The sequence below is a fragment of the Humulus lupulus genome, chromosome 2 (assembly GCF_963169125.1).
Source record: "Humulus lupulus chromosome 2, drHumLupu1.1, whole genome shotgun sequence".
NCBI classification, from domain to species: Eukaryota; Viridiplantae; Streptophyta; class Magnoliopsida; order Rosales; family Cannabaceae; genus Humulus; species Humulus lupulus.
In genome coordinates this window covers 30,527,034-30,546,800 of record NC_084794.1, presented here as the reverse complement: position 1 = coordinate 30,546,800, position 19,767 = coordinate 30,527,034, and the positions used below count along the sequence as shown (strand labels likewise).

The window sequence follows — 19,767 nt, the reverse complement described above, 5'->3', positions numbered from 1 at the left end:
ATTGCCCCCTTTGAAACTAGTGTGCTAGATTATTATTTAGATGGAAATACGAACGAAATTTATTTATTTATTTATTTTAAATTGAAAATGAAAATATTTTTTTCTTTTAACAAATAATTTATCAAGAAGTGAAATAATATTTTAAAGACATTTTTCTAAATAGTTTAAATTAATTGTTTTTTTAAAGGGAGGAGAATAATTTTTAGTTATTTGTTTATTTATTATTATTATTATTATTATGATGGCTAAAACGATTAGTGTTAATAAAAGAAAAAATCATGGCAATATTTTGACTGCCTTTTATAGATTACTCAACTACTAGGGGGGCCCCTCTAGTCTCCTAGACCTAGAGTTGAGAACGTTTTAGGGTGTCGTCTCGAATCGTAGTATTTTTTTAACACATTCATTTTGAGAAGAAAAAGAAAAAGAAAAAAAATGGAGCAGGAAGGATCTAGAAATATATAAGCCAAAATGGAGATCACGAAAAGGGGTCCCTTCCTAACATTGGAGAAACCCGTGGCACCAGTGTGTCTACTGTCTAGACGATCACTTGGATTGGATAAAGTTGTCAGCAATAAGATTAGCATTCCTATTAATATAAGAAAAACTTGACAATAACTAAAAAACAATCCACAATATTTGAAACTTCATATGACATGCTCCGAAGTTTCCAGTTTGTGGGATGGCATTATGTTGGCAAAGGCGTTTGCTGCAATCAGAGTCTGGCTAGATGAATACTCGTACATCCTTGTGACTTTGCCTAGACTAATTCCAACAACATTACTTTGATGTCTCCTTCTAGAGTAGAAGCAACCTGAGTGCACTCAAATCTACCATCTTGACTGCAAATCGAGGCATCAGCAAATAATGTCCAATTTGCCGGATTATTCCATGCTGGCCTCTCACTTTCCATAGCAAGCCAATTTGTTTTGTTGTTGTCTTCCATTTCTGCTCCACCATACGCTATTGCAACAAACCTGCATCTAACCGACTGAATCACTTCATTAGGACTTCATATCGAGTCCTACATGGTCATCTTATTTCTTCTCCACCAAATGAACTCAAGCAAGCAAGCAGTGTCAGTACAGGTGGTAAGTTTAAATCTCTCTTGGTCTTACATCTCGGAAAATAACAGTTTTAAGAAACTTTCCAAGTTATCATTATGAAATGAAAATTGACACTCTTTGAACAAATGAAATGAACTTTCCTTGGCACACATGCAGAAAACACACTCATCATCCTTAATGAAAGGGAATTTATCTTTGGTTGGAATGGCCCCTGATACACTCTAAAGAGTCATACCAAGTCCCGTATGGATTTTTGAACTCCAAATTAAATGTGTTGTTTTGGTTTTAACAAATAATTTCCACAAGTTTGAATGTTTCTAATCCTGAGTCGAGACGAGAGTAGAGAGGATTTGAATGGACAAGATCTTGCCATACATTTCTACGTCAAATAAAGACAGTATCTTCCCTTTGTCCCAAACATGAGTTCTATCTTCCATCAAATCTACCATAGTGGACAAGGAGCTAGCTAAGGATCAAACTCTCTCCAAGGCATAAATGAAATCACTATAATCTAACCAAGGTATTTATGGTTGTTTCCAAAGGTCGATATTTGATCCATCACCAATGATAAAGCTAACTACCCTAGCTGCAAGGGTCGATATTTGATCCCTTTTCTAACCACTACCCTAGCTTCAAGGAAGCCTCCCCAAACAAACGAGTCTGAGGGCTTTGCTTTGACTGAACAAAAAGAATCTATAGTGAAATACTCACCCACGACTAATTTTCTTTGTTAGCTACGCTTCATGCTGATTTGGATGATAAGGCTCTAATAATGTCATCAAACCTCCTAAAGCCTAGACCCTCACAAAATTTTGGTTTACAAATATTGTCCCAGGCTTTAAAGGCTAAAAATATTTCCTTCTCCAAACTTGTAGTCTACCAATACTTTTTGAATCCTTATAATATCATTGAGTTCCTATAGATTGAAATTAGGATCTTGAACATAGTCATCGAATGGATTGGGAGATTGAGCCACGTAGCTTTGATTATCGTTATTTCCCACCCTTCTAGCCTAGCAATCATCTTTTCCTTTACTCATAATCTTTTTTCCCCTTTGTAACACAGGGATTTCCAAGATGCTTTTAATCTCCTTGTTAATCCCACCTAAAGACTGCTGCACATTTTAGTTTTAACCGCACTGGTTTGTTAACTCTTTGGCTAGACTACTTTTCAGAAGTGGCTAAACACTTGTTAATGACATGAGCATTAGCTTCCTCAATGTTGGCCCTACCAAACAAAATTGTGTTGTCAACAAACATCAAAAGGAACATCAATTGGGCATTTTTGGAAACGAAGATCCCATGGAGATTGTTTTGTAGTTGTTCACAAACAAGTAACTTGATAATAATTCACCGCAAATCAAAGATAGGAAATTCGATCGTCTTGACAGAAACCCATATGTGATTTGAGAGTAGATAAAATCATTTTGATGGAATGTTAAATGAGATTGAGTAAGATAATTGTTATTTGTATATGAATTATTTAAATTATTATGTATGGAGGTTGTTTAGGATGGATATTAGGTAGTGTAGTATGATGATGTTGATAAGTTGGATGATTGGTGGGACAAGGAAGAGTTATGTTTTAATTTTTATGTGTGTAGGAAAAGAGGAGACAAGGTAGTAAGTTAGTAGTAAAAGACTTGATTTGGCTACTCAAGCTTAGTTACAATTTGGAAGCTTGATGGGGTATTTATAGTTGCTTACCCCTACATTTAATTTTATCTAGATTATTCTAGTTCTATATAATTTACAACTTTTCTAGACTTTTCTAATGGATTTACATTCTTCTTAATTGGTTACTTCTAGTTTTCTAAATATTCTAGGCTTTTCTAGATTTCTAAAATTTTCACTAGAATATTCTAAGATACAAATATTCTAGAAATGTGTAGCACATTTTAACACTCCTCCTTGGTACACATTTCAGTAACTCCAATCATGTCTCGCAGTAGCTCGAACTTGCCTCTTGGTAGTGCCTTTGTGAATATGTCTGCTACCTGCTCTTCAGTCTTGCAGTGTTTGAGCTCGATTTCTTTATTTGCTTCTGCTTCCCTGATGAAATGGTACTTGATGCTTATATGCTTAGTTCTACTGTGAAATACTGGATTTTTCGCCATTGCTATAGCTGATTTGCTATCGCAATATATCTTTGTAGCTTCCTTTTGTGATTCTCCCATGTCTTCTAGTATTTTTTTAAGCCATATAGCTTGGCTTGTAGTCATTGCTGCTGCAATGTACTCTGCTTCAGCTGATGATTGTGCAACTGTTGCTTGTTTCTTTGAGGCCCATGAAAATATTCCAGATCAAGTGTGAAGGCATATCCTGACGTACTTTTCATGTCGTCCATGGATCCTGCCCAGTCACTATCTGTGTAGCCAATCAGTTTTGACTCATTCATGACTTCGTACCAGATTCCGTAAAGTTTTGTTCCTTGTAAGTATCGAAGGATTCTCTTGGCTGCTCCGTAGTGAACTTGACTTGGATCATGCATGAATCTCGATAGAAGACTAACTGCGTACATTATGTCTGGTCTTGTAGCAGTTAGATAGAGTAGGCTGCCGATTAGACTTTCAAATTTTGATTCATCTGCTTTTGGTGAGCCATCTTCCTTCTTGAGAGCTTTGTTGTTGTCTAATGGAGTTGATATAGTCTTGCATCCCTCCATTTTGAATTTCTTCAATAGTGTCTCCGTATACTTCTTTTGTGAGATGAAGATCCCATCTTCTTTTTGAGTTATTTCAATCCCAAGAAAGTAGTGCATTAATCCCAGGTCGATCATCTCAAAATTTTTCATCATGTCTTCTTTAAACTTCTTTATCATCTTCTCATTATTGCTTGTGTAGATGAGATCATCAACATATAAGGAGACAATAAGTGTTTCATTCGTACCTTTAGTTTTGATATAGAGTGTTGGCTCACTTTTGCTCTTCCCGAATCCTTGTTCAGTAAAGTAGTAGTCGATTCTACTGTCCCAGGCTCGCAGAGCTTGCTTTAAGCCATACAAGGCCTTTTTCAACTTGAGAACTTTATCTTCCTGTCCTTGCACCACGAATCCTTGAGGTTGTTCCACGTATATTTCTTCTTCGAGAAAGCCATTAAGAAATGTCGACTTAACATCGAGTTGAAAAATCTTCCATTTCTTCTGTGCGGCTAGAGCTATCAATGCCCTTATTGTGTCGAGGCGGGCAACTGGAGCAAATGTTTCGTTGTAGTCGACTCCGTATTGTTGTGAGTATCCTTTCGCAACTAATCTTGCTTTGTGCTTTTGGATAGAGCCATCTGCGTTTAGCTTTGTCTTGTAGACCCACTTAACTCCTATAGTATCTTTGTCTCGTGGACGATCTACAAACTCCCAAGTCTCATTCTTTTCAATCATCTTTATCTCTTCATTCATGGCTTGTCTCCATACTTCTTGTTGTTGAGCTGCTTCAAAACTTTCTGGCTCCATAAGCACTAGGTTGCATGTCTCATAGATCTCAGCAAGCGGTCTTGTTCGCCTTACTGGTGAGTCTGGCGGGGATTCTATGACTTGTGTCGGTTCCTCTGTGGTTGGCTGAGTTAGAACTTCATTTTGATCAGTTTCTTGTCTTGGCGGTAGAGGAATATTGACTGTCTTTCTTTCAACTTCTTGTGTCTCCCAGTTGTATGCAGCATCTTCGTCAAATTTTACGTCTCGGCTGATTATTAGTTTATTTGATTCCAAGCTATAGACTCGATAACCTTTTGATTGAGTAATATAGCCTAAGAAGATTCCTTTTTCAATCTTCTCATCAAGCTTGCCTCTTTTCTCTTTTGCAATGTGAGAGTAGCATATGCAGCCGAAGACTTTGAGATGCTTTGCTGATGGCTTACGTCCGCTCCAAGCTTCGATCGGCGTCTTATTCTGCACGGCTTTGGTTGGACATCTGTTGAGCAAGTAGACTGCAGTGCTTACTGCCTCTGACCAAAATCGTTTTGGGAGACCTTTCTCTAGTAGCATGGCTCTTGCTGCCTCCATAACAGTCTTGTTTTTCCTTTCAGATACGCCGTTTTGTTCTGGTGCGTTTCCAACAGTGAGTTGGTGCTCCATCCCTTCATCTTCACAGAACTTGTTGAATTCATTAGAAGTGTATTCTATGCCTCTATCACTTCTAATTGTCTTGATGTAGTGACCGCTTTGTTTTTCGACACGGGATTTGAATTTTTTTGAAAATATCGAAGACTTGCGACTTTTGTTGCATAAAATAAACCCATGTCATTCTAGTAAATTCATCAATGAAGAGAATGAAGTACCTGTTTTGGTCATTTGATGGAGTGCGCATTGCCCCGCAGACGTCAGTATGGACCAGCTCCAGTGGCTTTTTGGCTCTCCAAGTTTTGCCGGATGGGAAAGGTTGTCGATGTTGTTTCCCGAGCATGCATCCTTCGCAGACTGTGTTGATCTCCTTAATTGCTGGGAGGTCTTGCATCATATTCTTCTGCTTGAGGATCTTTAGCCCATGGAAGTTAAAGTGACCGAACCTTCTATGCCATAACCATGACTCATCTGTTTGTGCTTGCATTGCCACACTGCTTGCATATCTCCATTGTATAGGAAAGTATCTGTTTTCTTTCATTTTTACCTTTGCAATTTGAAAGGATTTATCTTGCTTATCATAGATTGTGCAAGAATTTCCTTCAAAATGCAAAGAGTACCTTTTTTCAATCATTTGGCCTACACTAAGTAGGTTTTGATCGATGTTGGGTGCCAAGAGTACATCATTGATGTATCTCTTGCCTTTTTTAGTGTCAATGGCAATGGTGCCTTTGCCGACTGCTTCCATGAAGTCACCATTACCGATTTTGACTTTAGTCTTGGATTTATCAAGACTACAAAAGATGCTTTCATTTTTCGTCATGTGGTTACTACAACCACTATCAAGATACCAAGTATCTTTTCCTTCTTCTGTTGCAGCTTGGTAGACATAGAAGAGATTACTTTCATCATTTTTCTCTTCGGAAAAATTAGCTTGATGGGATTTCTTTAAACGACAAGTTTTTTCAGTGTGGCCAAATTTTTTACAATTTTGACACTGTGGTTTTCCTTTAAACCAACAGTCTTTCTCCAAGTGACTTTTTCTTTTACAAATGCCACATGGAGGATACTTGTCGTTATTTTCTTTTTGTTTTTCTTGTGTCTTTTTCCCATCAACTTTTGGTTTTTGAGACCGTGGATTGATTTTAGACTGAAATGCATTTTCAGCTTCACTTTCCTTATGCCTTTCTCGTCTACTTTCATAAGCTTCAAGAGAGCCCATTAGTTCAGTTGGTGATAGAGTTTCTAAATCTTTAGTTTCCTCTATCACAGAAACTATTGAATCATATTTTTCTGTACAAGAAATTAGTATCTTTTGTACTATATTCTTGTCAGAAATTATTTCTCCGTAGGCTCCCATTTGATTTACTATTTCTTTAATTCTAGAATAGTAATCTTTTGGAGTCTCATTATCTTTCATTTTAATATTTTCAAAATCTCTTCTAAGCTTTTGTAGTCTAACAGTGCGTACCCTAATTGTTCCTTGGAACTCCTCCTGCAGCGTGTCTCATGCTTCTTTTGTCGTTGCTGCGCCCATAATCCGTGGAAAAAGATTGTCTGCCATAGCTTGCTGCAAGCAGTATAATGCATGAGAATCCTTTTGTTGACTATCCTCCATTACCTTCTTTTGATCTTCCGAAAGAGATGTAATGTCTTCCGGAATAGTGACTCCCTCTTCAATAATTTTCCATAGATTTTGTGATCGAAAATAGGTCCTCATTTTGATGGACCAAAAATCATAGTTTTCTCCATGGAAAATTGGAAGAGGTAGAGAAGAGCGGTTGGACTCCAAACTGATGAGCGGAAAAGATTACGCCCAGTGATATGATCGAACGGAGCTCTGATACCACTGATGGAATGTTAAATGAGATTGAGTAAGATAATTGTTATTTGTATATGAATTATTTAAATTATTATGTATGGAGGTTGTTTAGGATGGATATTAGGTAGTGTAGTATGATGATGTTGATAAGTTGGATGATTGGTGGGACAAGGAAGAGTTATGTTTTAATTTTTATGTGTGTAGGAAAAGAGGAGACAAGGTAGTAAGTTAGTAGTAAAAGACTTGATTTGGCTACTCAAGCTTAGTTACAATTTGGAAGCTTGATGGGGTATTTATAGTTGCTTACCCCTACATTTAATTTTATCTAGATTATTCTAGTTCTATATAATTTACAACTTTTCTAGACTTTTCTAATTGATTTACATTCTTCTTGATTGGTTACTTCTAGTTTTCTAAATATTCTAGGCTTTTCTAGATTTTTAAAATTTTCACTAGAATATTCTAAGATACAAATATTCTAGAAATGTGTAGCACATTTTAACACATTTCATTTAATAGTATCATAAAGCTTATCGAAGTCACGCAATGCATAAATTATAAAAATTATCGCAAAAACCATTAGTTTTCAACACTCGAAGAAGAAATAACCATTTCATGTAGCCGTAGACCTTGTTCATGTCCACTTTCAAGGCTAATGAGCTATATCTTCCCATTCTTCCTTGTTAGAGATAATATCCCATATGGAAAGTGTGTTAATACATTCAATAATACATAAGAGCATGAGTTACTTCACTCATCACCAATTGGTTTTGAGATGGAACCTCATGCTTCTTACCATGCAACTCATGTCCAAAAAGGAGAGCCAAAAGAGTCACTTGTGATTCAAGAGTAGTGAGCCAAAAGAGCCAAAGAGTCATTTACGATCAAATTGTCCAAGATTTGTAAGCAAAAATAGCTACCGTCTTGAGGAGATGTTAGAGAGAATATCTCACACGATAAATGTGTGGGTATATTCAATAATACATAAGAGCATGTGTTACTCTACTTATCACCAATTTAATTATGTAGAGCAAATAAATAATTGATTAGGAAGAAACGAAAAGAATTAGATTTTTACGTGGTTCAGTAGTTAAAATCTGCATACGTCCACAAGTCACTTTTATTCAAAACTCTGTGTCAAGGCTTGAAGCAAAAGCACTTTTGCAGAGTCTTTTCCAGTACAAAATTGTGTGTGAGTACAAATGAACAGATCCAGGCTATTTATATACCTGGTGACAAGAATATCTTCTCCTAATTTGAGAAGTTACAACATATATTCAAATTCAAATAAGTATTTGAATAATAATAATAATTATTATAATACAACTTAAATGTATTATTTAAATAAAGATTTCATAAAATTAGGGATTTGATACACGATCTTAACTAATCCCAAAGAAATAGAGATTTCTCAATAGTTTTTGTGTGTTTAATACGTTATCATCGAGCTTAAACAATGCTTCAACGCACTTTCGAGGTCATTCATAGCCCCAAGCTTACCATTGAGGTGGTCAACACCTCAATATTAAATGAGTCTGTCGAGTTCATTTCCTGGGAAAAACAATTGCAATCAAGCTTACAACTTATACTCGCAAGCTGATGATGTGGCTATGACATTCCATGATAATTTGCACAAGTGTAATGTGGAAATTCATTTATTTTGAGCCTATGCTTTTACGAGCTTACATTTCGAGGTTGTTTACTTAATCTCAAAATTTGAGTGTAACACTATGCCATTGCTATAGTATGGTGGGACATTGTAGCATTTCAAGAAAATGGTGCATTGTTTGTCATCCAGTTGGGTGTGATATGTTGTTAAATTAGCAACAAAATGGTAGAATGCTACTACGTTGGAGCTGCCTTCGGCTAAGTTCAACCAGACTGCAAAAGGCGAAAATGGTGTCAATTTCACATCAAATACCTTTCCAACCGAACGACGTATCTCCCTTCATTTTGGTGGGATAGTTATGATTTAATAAAATAATATAATAATGTTAAAAATATTGTTTGTGTAACTTTTAGTGTTTTGGTTGGAATGAAAAAAAAAATATGATGTTAAAATCTGACCAACACCAAAATGAATTTTGTAGCTAGACTTGCCCTTAGGCCAACTCCAACCATCAAAACCATTTTGATGTTAATTCATAATAATGAAATTTTAACACCATATTTTTTTTTCATTCCAACAACAATACTAAAAATTATACCAAAAAATATATTAATTATTATTATACTAATTTTTAAACTTATAACACAAATAATATATATTTATATGATATTAATATAAAAATCATAAAAATAAAAATTTGTGTTGCTATAGTGTGCCACCAACTTATCACCAAATTGCTGCTACATATAGCGTTCATTTGGGTGCAATAAAGTGTGGAATGGCTGGAAAATCAAGTTTTGCCATTCCTTTGGATTAGCTCTTAGCAGCATTTTGGTGTAGCTAAAGTATCCCACCAATAATGCTCGACAATGTAGCAACAATATATCACTTTTTTTTCTGAGTCTGATTTTTATATTAATATTTTATAAATTTATATATATTGTTTGTGGTATTTCATTAATAAAATAAATAAGAATATAATTTTTTTTGTAATTTTAAATATTGTGGTTGGAATAAAAAAAAATATAGAACTAAAATTCTATTATTTTGTACGGCATCTCCAACAACAAGAGTTACTATGTGTTGAACTAATCCCAAGATAGTAAAATTTTAATATCATATTTCTTTTATTCCAACCACAACACTAAAAATTACATTAAAAAATATATTATTTTTTATATTATATATGAATTTATATTACAAAATATATATTTATAAATATTAATTTATAAAATATTAATAGAATAGTAGAAAAAAAAACCTTGTCGTTGCTGTAGTTTCCCACTAATAATGGTGATAAATTTGTCATAATGCTATTTGGTGTGAAATTGACATCATTTTGTTGTTTTGAAGTCTTGTTGGACTTGCTATTAGCACCAAAATCTCTAATTGAACATAAGTGCTTTCCTTAACGCCTGACAATACAATATAATATTTGGAGACTAACAAACCATAACAATTATAACCCAAGTGACATAAAATGGAAAACAATATAACCCCATTCACCACCATTTGGGCAACCCCTATTGGGAGAGATATGGTAAATGGCAGACTGCCTAAATGATGCTATGCTCCTAACAGCACCGTGCCAAACCCCATTTTAACTTCATTTGCAAAACACATTTCATTATGGGTACGAAAAAGGGTATTTTGTTTGGAAAGAAATGTAAACAGGAAAAAAGTAACAGCAAACCTATGGATAACAAGGCAATCTGAGTCGCAAGACCTGTAAGAGGTTCATTGTATGCCCTAAAAACGAGATGCACAGACACAAAAATTAAGTCTGGACATTAGATACCATGAGCATATAACAATTAATAAATGAATTATTAGAACAGATTAAGCTAATTCCTGTTTCCGGTTTCTCACTAGTTACACAACCATAATTTTCATTAGCTAAGATAAAATATACGAGGTGTTATGTTATGTACGAGGTGTTTCCAGGATCAAATGGCATTATACCGAGAAGAACGAATTATCAAACAGAAATGGTAAAAAAAGGGCGAAATTAAATTCAATTCTCACTATAATTTCATTTATTCCTTTAAAAAGTAAGTATCTTATAAATTATTCCTTTAAAAATTATATTACAATTGAACTCTAGAGCAATTGAAACAAAATACATTATTAAATTGTTGGAATTTGATATACAAATTGACTAATTTTAATTTTTGAACTACATTTATTTTTTAAAATAACTTTTTTTTTATTAACCAAAATGCTAACAATTTCTCAAGGTGTGAGTTCCATATTCTGTATTATTTGATGTAAAAAAACATTACTGTAAATAGAAGAAAGATTATTTCTGATTAGACTTTGTTTTTATATTAAAACCCTAGTAATCAAAAAGGGCTTCAGTGTGTGTAACATTCAGATCATTGACTACAAAATCTCACTGAAATCCGCTAAGATAATTTATGTTATCATCATAAGCCCAATTTTATTAATGATAAAAGATATAATTTTTCTCACTCTCCTCAACTCATTCCTGTTACTGGTTCTCTACTCAATCTAACAATTATTTATACACAATTGGTGAGATCACATAAGCTTGACAAGGATAACATTGATATTCCAATTAGTTAAATTGGAAAATATTTTCATAATGAGAAGAATGTACGAGGTGTTTCCAGGATCTAATGGCATTGAAAGAACATCGATCAGGATAGCCACAAATTGATATAGCGCCCAAGCCATTATACCGAGAGGAACAAATTATCCCCCAGAATTGGTAAAAGGGCGCAATTGATTCCAAATCACATCATACTTGCAAAAAAAATCAAACCAAAAAGAATTAGAATTTATGGGACAAAATTGAGCTCAGTGGAAGGAGAAGTCGTTTTTAAATTAGGCTCACGGCGAGACCACATTAAGAGGCCACGTCCACTGCCCATAAACACATCCAGTGCTTTATCTCATCATAGCAATTAAGTCCCAAAATTACTGAAATTACTTGCATTTTGTTTAAAAAGATTTAAAACATAATAATTAAAGGGGCTTCAGTGTGTGTAACATTCAGATCATTGACTATAAAATCTCACTGAAATCCGCTAAGATAATTAAAGTTATCATCATAAGCACCCAATTATAATGAACCTAAACCTAAAAAACTTCACTAAACCTAACAAAAGGAAAATTTTGAACCCTTATTTTCTAATTTTCAAGAGATACAAGAAAAATAGAATATAAAATATGCTCAGACAGCCAAGGGTTTGTAATCAGATTCTGGGTATTTCCCAGATCAGAAACTCTAGTCCACAAAGTGTATCATCACCACATTATAATTATTATTTTGACAAAAAGGATTTAGAGAACGAAGGAAAAATAAAAAATAGAGAAAGAAATAAGAAGGGTGCTCAGACAGCCAAGGGTTTGTAATCAGATTCTAGGTTTTACCCATATCAGAAACTCTAGTCCACAAAGTGTATCATCACCACACTCTTCTCTACAAAGTCGATGAAACATGAGATTTTATCAAACCAAATCGTAGCACATTTAAGAAAAACGAAAAGAGAAAGTAGGAGAAAATCAAACCAAATCGAGGACCCAAGCTGGGGAGGCGAATGCAGAAGACTGTGATAGAAGAACAGAAGCATGTTGGTTTATATAGAGGGACAGAAAATGGAGAGGCAGAAGAAACTAACTAGGGTTAATAAGATATGTGTATTCAAGCATCTAGGTTTGGGCCTATGATTTGGGCCTTGTGTAACGTTTTGGATCTTTGTTGGAAATTGAATATTTACGTTAGTATATTAAATTTATGGCAATATGCCACTATCTTTATGTTTGAATTAAATTCCTATTTACACATATAAATCAATGAAAATTTTCATAAATATGACTTTTTTAGTTATTATTGTGCAAAAATATGCAAATTAAACTTTCTCTAATTTTTATGGAAAAATTTAATTAACAAAAACTCGATTTATAGGAAAACTAATTACATATAGGAACTCAAACTTAAACAAAAACACATTAGTAAAAGGAGGGGTACTATAGTAATTAACATAACAAAAACTCATCTGCTGAAACTTGAGTCGATCAAAAGCGTCTCCACACAAAATCGTGTCTTAAGCCAGGGCACCCAAACTCCGGCAACACCTCCCACCTCCGACAACAACTTCAAAACTCTAGTGAGATCTTAAAGCTCCGATCAAGAACAATAATCAAATTAATTCCAGCAACAAATCTGCAGCCTCCAGCCAACTCCAATCGGTAAACCTTCAGCCAACTTCGATCAACAAACCTCCAGCAACAATCGGCAACCTCTGATCGGTTCTGCTGCAATCTTAATTTTTTTTTCAAATCTAAATTTTTTTTTAGGTCTAAACTTTTTTTTTAGATCTAGAACTAACTTGTAAAAAAATCAATGTTTAGGTAAACAATTGTTCATATTATTACAAATATACCTTCTTCTTCTTGAGTTGTAGATCAAAACTCGTTTGTTTTCTTTGGATTTGTATTTTTTTATCTTAAAGTCTGCAATAGGTAACTAGTTACCTTCATATTTTGTTATGTGTATATTTCTTGGTTCTTTATGGTAGTCGATTACCTTCACATTCTGGTATATGTGTATAGTTTTGAGTTTTTTTTTTTCTCTCTTCAAATTTGCAATAGGCAACTGGTTAACTTAACATTCTGATATGTGTATATATTTTAGTTCTTTATGGTAACCAGTTACCTTCTCATTCTGGTATGAGTGTATATTTATGAGTTCTTAATGGTAATTGGTTACCTCCGCGTTATGATATGTGTGTATATTTCTAGGTTATAAGATCAGATCATGTCTTTTTTTCGTTCAAATTTAATTTTTCTTTTCACATTTAATATAAGTAATTTGTCACCTCTCGTATGGTAACTGGTTACCCCTTTTATGACAGAAGGTTACTCCTCTTATGGTAATTGGTTACCCCTCCTGGTACATATTATTTAACTTATATCTAAGATTTTTTTATATAACTGTGAAAAATAAATCAAGTAACTGGTTACCTTACCTAAACTTTTAAAAGGCAAACGTACAATCTAAAAAAAGGGGGAAAATGTTTATAATAAGTAAAAAAATGATAAACACAATCATATTACAAAAAAGAAAATTGCAAAACAAAAAAAAAAAATTAATATAAAAATAGTTATATAAAATAATCAAAACTAAAAAATAATAATCAAATTACAAACATACCAATCCAAATTAATAAAACTTAATTAAGAGTAAAATCATGGCATAAACCAACTTTTACACAAAAATATGGAAAAATAAACCAATAAAAGTGAAAATTCTTAAAAAAAATGCTATAGATTAACTTTTTTTTTTTTTTAAAAAACCCATCTTTTTGCAAACTCTATTAAAAATTTCATATAAAATGTAATTTCCTCATAAATCAATATAAAATATTGCTCTTAAGTTTAGTTTAGTTTAGTTTTTTTTTGGTTCAAAACCCTATAATTATATACTTGCTTATTTACCTAACATTATTCTTATATTTTCTAACCTTTTATTTAAATGAAGAGACTTTTATAAATACCATAAAAAATGTGTAACACTTTCATATGGGTGGTTAGGAAAGAATGAATCTAAGATGTGTAACGGATGAAATTGCATTTTGCCAACCTCTTCATTTTCTTCTTAAATTTCCAATTAACAATGGGTAATTAGGAAAGGCGAATGATGAATTTAAGTTGAATATTACTATGGGGCACTATATGTTGTTTAACACCACATGATGCATCATACGATGATTTCTATAAGCTAATATCAGGTTTCACATATTTCATTTTAAATTTGAATATGTAGGATCTGAAAAAAATTACATCAATCACCGTTTGGCGCATCATGTGATATTAGGCACCTTAAAGTATCATATAGTTACACTAACATAAGATAGGCGAGGGATGAAACTTCGTTTTGCTATAATATTCTCCATGGGTCTTAATTGGTTATTGATTTTGCTAGTTTTTAATTTTATTGCACATTGTTTTAAGTTGTTGACTATCAACACATGTTGAAGTTTGTTTAATAGTTCAGAAAGTAAATTTTTATATTGAATTTATCATTCATATTTTCTCATTTGAAGTATCTGATTGATGTCATATTTTTGTGTAGCACATCGATGCCACTAGAGGTGAGCATTAGACTCGAAAACCCAAAAAACTCATCCGACCCGAGCCCGAGAAACCCATTTTTTTGAAAAACCCTTCAAGTTTGGGTTGAATTTGATCCGACCCGAGCTATGTCGGGTTCGCGTTCGTGTTTGTATTTTGGCATGTTCACGGGTTCGGATGACACCCGAAAGTTAATCTGAGAAAAAAAGAGAGTCTATTGCTGCAATTAGAAATGTTGTTAGGTATTTTAGGTCTTCATTTCTAGGCTTATAATGTTTAAGAAATGTGTGAAAGAGGAAGAGATCGAATGCCAGGGACTTCTTTGTTTAGATGTCCAAACAAGGTGGAACTCCACATTCCTCGTGCTTAATTGTGCACTCAAATTTTAAAAGGCATTTGAAAGAATGGAAGACGATGGAAATTATTCGAAATATTTTAATGAGGTGGACAAAGATGGGAAGCCAAAGGAGGGACCATCATCCAAAAAATATTGGAAGGGTGCATCAGTGTTTGTGAGATTTTTAGAAACTCTTTATGATGTAACAATGAAATTTAGTGGGTCTACTTATGTTACTGCAAATAAGTACTTCGTTGAAATATGCAACATGCAACAAGAGTTAAATGACTTAACACTTGATGATGAGGAGGATGAGTTGTTTTGTGGCATGATGATTAGTGGTGAAAAATACATATTTATTGATTTTAATAGTCAAAATAAATTAAGTTTTAATTAATATTTTCATGGAATTAATATGATTTATTTTATAAATGAAAATATTTGATTATGATTTAATTTATTATTATTTTGTAGGATTTAAAGTGTATTTTGGCACTTGGAAACAAAGAAAAAAAGAAAGCAAGAAGAGAAGAATTAGAACTGAAAATATAGTGGAATTGTGGCATTTTTGAAGAAAACAGGCCCAAAAGAGCCCAGGCCCGCATATATTTTGCTCCACCTCCAGCTGCCAAGTGGCATTCTCACAGCGCGCCATGTGTCCCAACACATTTCTCCTCCTGCATTGACTGGTCAAACCAGCCTCATCCTTCCCGTGTGACCCATGCCGTAAGCCTCCAGGCCCATCTGGCTCCCCAATGCATGAAGGCCCAACTGCCCAACATGCATTGTTTCTCCAACGGACTGCCAAGCCCAAAGGCCCAAGCATCTTGCTTCTTCAGCCCAGCCGCCTACGTGTCACTCCCTCATTGGCTGAAAATGGGTCAAAACCCACATCTGCCACCAGCCACTTTCAACACATATTTTGTGGGTATTGGACCTTGCAAAATTACCATTTTGAGCTTTAAAGCTCATTTTTTTTGGTGCTTTAGAAAAATGGCATTTGACTATACACCAAAATAACTAGGTTAATATTTATAATAAGATTTGATTTTTTAAAATCATATTTTATTATTAATATTTCATATTTATTTTGTAAACCTCATTTTCTTGTTTAATTTCTTTTTAGTCATTTTCTCCCTCTATAAATAGGGACTCTTTCTTCACATTTTGTATGTAATTTTTAGGTAGCGAAACTCTACCAAATTTTAGTCTCATCTCTCATATTTTCTTTCTAGAATTTTATGAGAATGTCTAGCATAATAGGCTAACATTCTTGGGAAGGTTAGGATGATCCTATATGCACTATGACTTTGTTTGGTATTTTTGATTCACCATGTACTTAAAGTTTATATATTTGAGTGATTTATTTTCTTTCATCTCTACTTCTTCATCTTGTTATCTATATTTATGTTTACTAATAGTATATAGATTTTGTCATGCACTTTCTATGTATTATCAAATCAGTGAAAAAAATATAGATAATATATTTATCATTTTTTCCATTTCATTCATATATATTCACTTTTGCGAAAATCTATATAGAATTAGTCATGTTCTTTCTATGTATTTTATAAATAGTAAAAGTAATATTTGTGTTAGGTTTTATGTCCAATCTTTAATTGCATTATGGCCAGTGGTATAATGTTATTTTTAGACTTCTCATAAGATTTATCTCAACTTTCCATGGTAAAGAATAATAATCACTTGAATACATTTTTTTGTAAAACATATTTGTGCTTCAATGTTAAATTTTCCAAATGAATAGTTGGGATGTGAACTATCCATTTGTGTAATTTTTGTGAATCAAATATCCAAATAAACAAGTATGCATATTGGTGATTCTTGATCCTTCCTACTTGTTACCTATTGTTACATCACATTTTTATCTATCTTTATTTCTAATCTTTAAATCTCAAAAACAACAAAAAAATATCACTCTTTCTATTTTCCCCACATTATTTATCTCTAACATTTATTTATTGATTAACTTGTTCCTTTATCTCCTTGTGGAATTGACCACCCATCTATACTACGACTACCGCTAAGTGGGAGTTACGTTTGGGCGTTAAACACATGACAAAGAACACAAAGTAGAAATATGACAAGTATTTGGAAAAGCTTGATGAATGTAACAAGATACTTCTAATTGCCTTGGTTCTTGACCCAAGATACAAACTTGAATGTCTCCATCATTTCTTTAGTGATATTCATGATAATGTAATGTGCACTGTAATGGTTAAATGGGTGGAGCAAACGATACATGCAATGTTTGATCAATATAATGAGTTAATTGATACAAATGTTGATCCATCAATGACTCAGTCTCAATTTCAAGCTTTTGTTGCTGGTTCGTTCTCATTTGTCATGTTTGGTCGACCTACAACCAAAAGCAAGAGGTCGCGTAATTTGCATGATGAGTATGTGGCATGAAAAATGGATAAGGAGGGTGGTAAGACAAAAAATGAGGTCGATAAGTATTTGGAACAGGCAGTTGAGCTACCAAGTCATAATTTTGATGTTTTGGGATGGTGGACAAGAGTGGGTGCAAATACAAGATCTTGTCACTTATGGCTTGTGATGTGTTAGCTATATCAATTACCACTGTTGCTTTTGAGGCGGTATTTTCAATTGGGGGTTGAATTTTAGATCCTTTTAGGAGCTTACTGAGCCCAAAGATAGTTGAAGCATTAACTTGTCCCAAAAATTAGTGGAGCAATTCATATCAACTTATCATTGTTCGATACTATATGGATGGAGCATAAGTGCTTCAAACCTCAGTGTATCTCGAGTCTGGTAATTTTATTTGGATTTTTCCTTATTTCAATTGAAGTAAGTTCTAATATTTATTTTTATATTACTAATATTTGTAGAGATAATGACCGATACTAGTAGCATTCAACCTCATCGTCATGTTAACTTATAAAATATAATACTCTCTTCATGCTCCATCTTCAGCTTCCGCCTCATCGTCTGAACAACAATCTGGGAAATGAAAAAGTATGAACTTTCTTATTTTATACTAAGTGTTATATTGTTATTTATTTATTTTGAAAATGTTTGGATTTGGATAGTCAAGTTTCAAAATGTGGAAGGAGAGCAAATGAAGGAGTTCTATATGAATTATGGACTATATCAAAATTGTTTGCCAACCATGTTGCTTGTTGAGTATGGAAAAAAAGCCTCAATATTTCAAAGTGCCACATTTGAAGGTGATAAAGTCCCCCGTAGTAAAATGATGTAGGAATGACTTTGAGTATGTTGGTTTTCATTTTGAATTTATTATATAAGTTAACATTTACTAAATTATTTTAGTACATTGCAGTGGTGGTTCTGAGATTTACACAATCAACCATCTAGAGCACCTTTGTGCTAACACATCCATAACCACCATTACCAAAGGGAGAAGTCATTTGTTTAGGAAAAATTAGCAATAGATTTATTTTATCAAAACTTAGACCTTGACTTATTATTATTTATTTATGTAAGTTTAAAAGTGTTAATTTGGTTAGAATATGATTTTTTTTTTCAAGTATTAAACATAAATATGAAATTGTGTATATATTTTTACAATTTTATGATAGAGATTTTCTTGAAAAAATGTGATTGTTGGTTTTGATTTCGATAAAATATTATCAATGATTAATGAGAAAATTCACAACATGTAATAAATTTAATCAAATTGGTCCAAAGTTCATCCGAACATGCATGCATCATTATTGAATTCGATATTTTTTGATGTGTCATCAAAATAATTTCAATGGTAGATGATGACCCACCTAATGCAATTCGACGGCATCTTGGTGACTACTCAACGAGAAAATGACAAAATAGCCAAAGTAGAATAAAACAAATTATTTTTGTAAAATAATTATATTATTTTCGATAGAGAATAATATTTTCCTTTGAATATTATTATCTAGATATAATCGAATTGCATCAAGGTTTATTGAAAAGAATAAGAAAAATATAATTAAAACAAAGATTAAAGAGAAGTTTGTTTAGAATTAAAATTTTGGGGCCAACAGGATGGTGAATGTTACTTTTTCAATACCATATTGCATGATTTGAATCGTTCATTTCATAGAAATCTTTAATCAAACGATTGAGGATATTATAGTTATTATGACCCATGACAAAATTTGCTTCTAACTTTCATATAATATATTTTAATCACGTGAACCCCATTTATTGAGTTAACGTTCTCTCGATTCTCGATCTTTGAAGACAATTATTTTCAGGATTGACCTTGACATAGACAATGCCCGTGCTTAGAGCTCCAAGTCCAACAAATATACTATAAATTTTTTTAAATTATATATATTAGAGATCCCATAATTTAATTTTGTCTTAAGCTCTTATTTCATTAGGAACAGCCCTAGTTATCTTTTACAACAAGCTTTATTGGTGGTCATCATCCAAAGCATCCGTGGTTAGTTTTTCTCAGTTGATTTTCCTAATGAGCAAAACCTGTCTCGAATATCTAAGAACAATCATAGCCCAAAGGTTTGAATTCAAATTTTTCTTCAAAGAAAGAAGACTATGGCGCATGGGACTCTCAATAACGGGGAATAAGACTCAATTGCACGTATTCCCCATTATTTAGTTGAGGGGGCTGCCTATAACTAATTTGGTTTTCTTTAGTTTTCCCTACCTCTTTCTTATATATGCAATTTATTGCGGAAGGCCCCAAACGGACTCTACCGTGTTTCGTGCCTCTCAAACGAACCTTCCAGTCGAACATTTAGAGTTTAGGTGTAAATTGAAAATGTGTTGTATATTA

The 19,767-nt window shown here is 33.2% G+C and overlaps 1 long non-coding RNA gene and 6 other non-coding genes across 8 annotated transcripts; all 7 read right to left on the bottom strand.

Moving 5' to 3' along the window:
- Window positions 1-10,833: 10,833 nt before the first annotated feature.
- On the bottom strand, window positions 10,834-12,253 carry LOC133817609 (uncharacterized). 2 transcript variants are annotated; one of them, XR_009885614.1, is made up of 3 exons: window positions 12,086-12,191; window positions 11,948-11,996; window positions 10,834-11,317 (listed from the first exon to the last, which is right to left on the bottom strand). It is a non-coding gene; the product is annotated as an uncharacterized LOC133817609 (long non-coding RNA). The 2 variants fall into 2 exon arrangements; XR_009885613.1 differs by having other exon boundaries at window positions 11,948-12,253.
- Window positions 10,901-10,987, bottom strand: LOC133820359 (small nucleolar RNA R11/Z151). The gene has a single exon (XR_009886774.1). It is a non-coding gene; the product is annotated as a small nucleolar RNA R11/Z151 (small nucleolar RNA).
- LOC133820375 (small nucleolar RNA snoR80) lies at window positions 11,164-11,284 on the bottom strand. The gene has a single exon (XR_009886788.1). It is a non-coding gene; the product is annotated as a small nucleolar RNA snoR80 (small nucleolar RNA).
- Window positions 11,367-11,479, bottom strand: LOC133820365 (small nucleolar RNA Z152/R70/R12). The gene has a single exon (XR_009886779.1). It is a non-coding gene; the product is annotated as a small nucleolar RNA Z152/R70/R12 (small nucleolar RNA).
- LOC133820360 (small nucleolar RNA R11/Z151) lies at window positions 11,546-11,632 on the bottom strand. Its single transcript, XR_009886775.1, has one exon. It is a non-coding gene; the product is annotated as a small nucleolar RNA R11/Z151 (small nucleolar RNA).
- Window positions 11,740-11,834, bottom strand: LOC133820347 (small nucleolar RNA Z157/R69/R10). Its single transcript, XR_009886762.1, has one exon. It is a non-coding gene; the product is annotated as a small nucleolar RNA Z157/R69/R10 (small nucleolar RNA).
- LOC133820346 (small nucleolar RNA Z157/R69/R10) lies at window positions 11,900-11,994 on the bottom strand. The gene has a single exon (XR_009886760.1). It is a non-coding gene; the product is annotated as a small nucleolar RNA Z157/R69/R10 (small nucleolar RNA).
- Window positions 12,254-19,767: the final 7,514 nt, after the last annotated feature.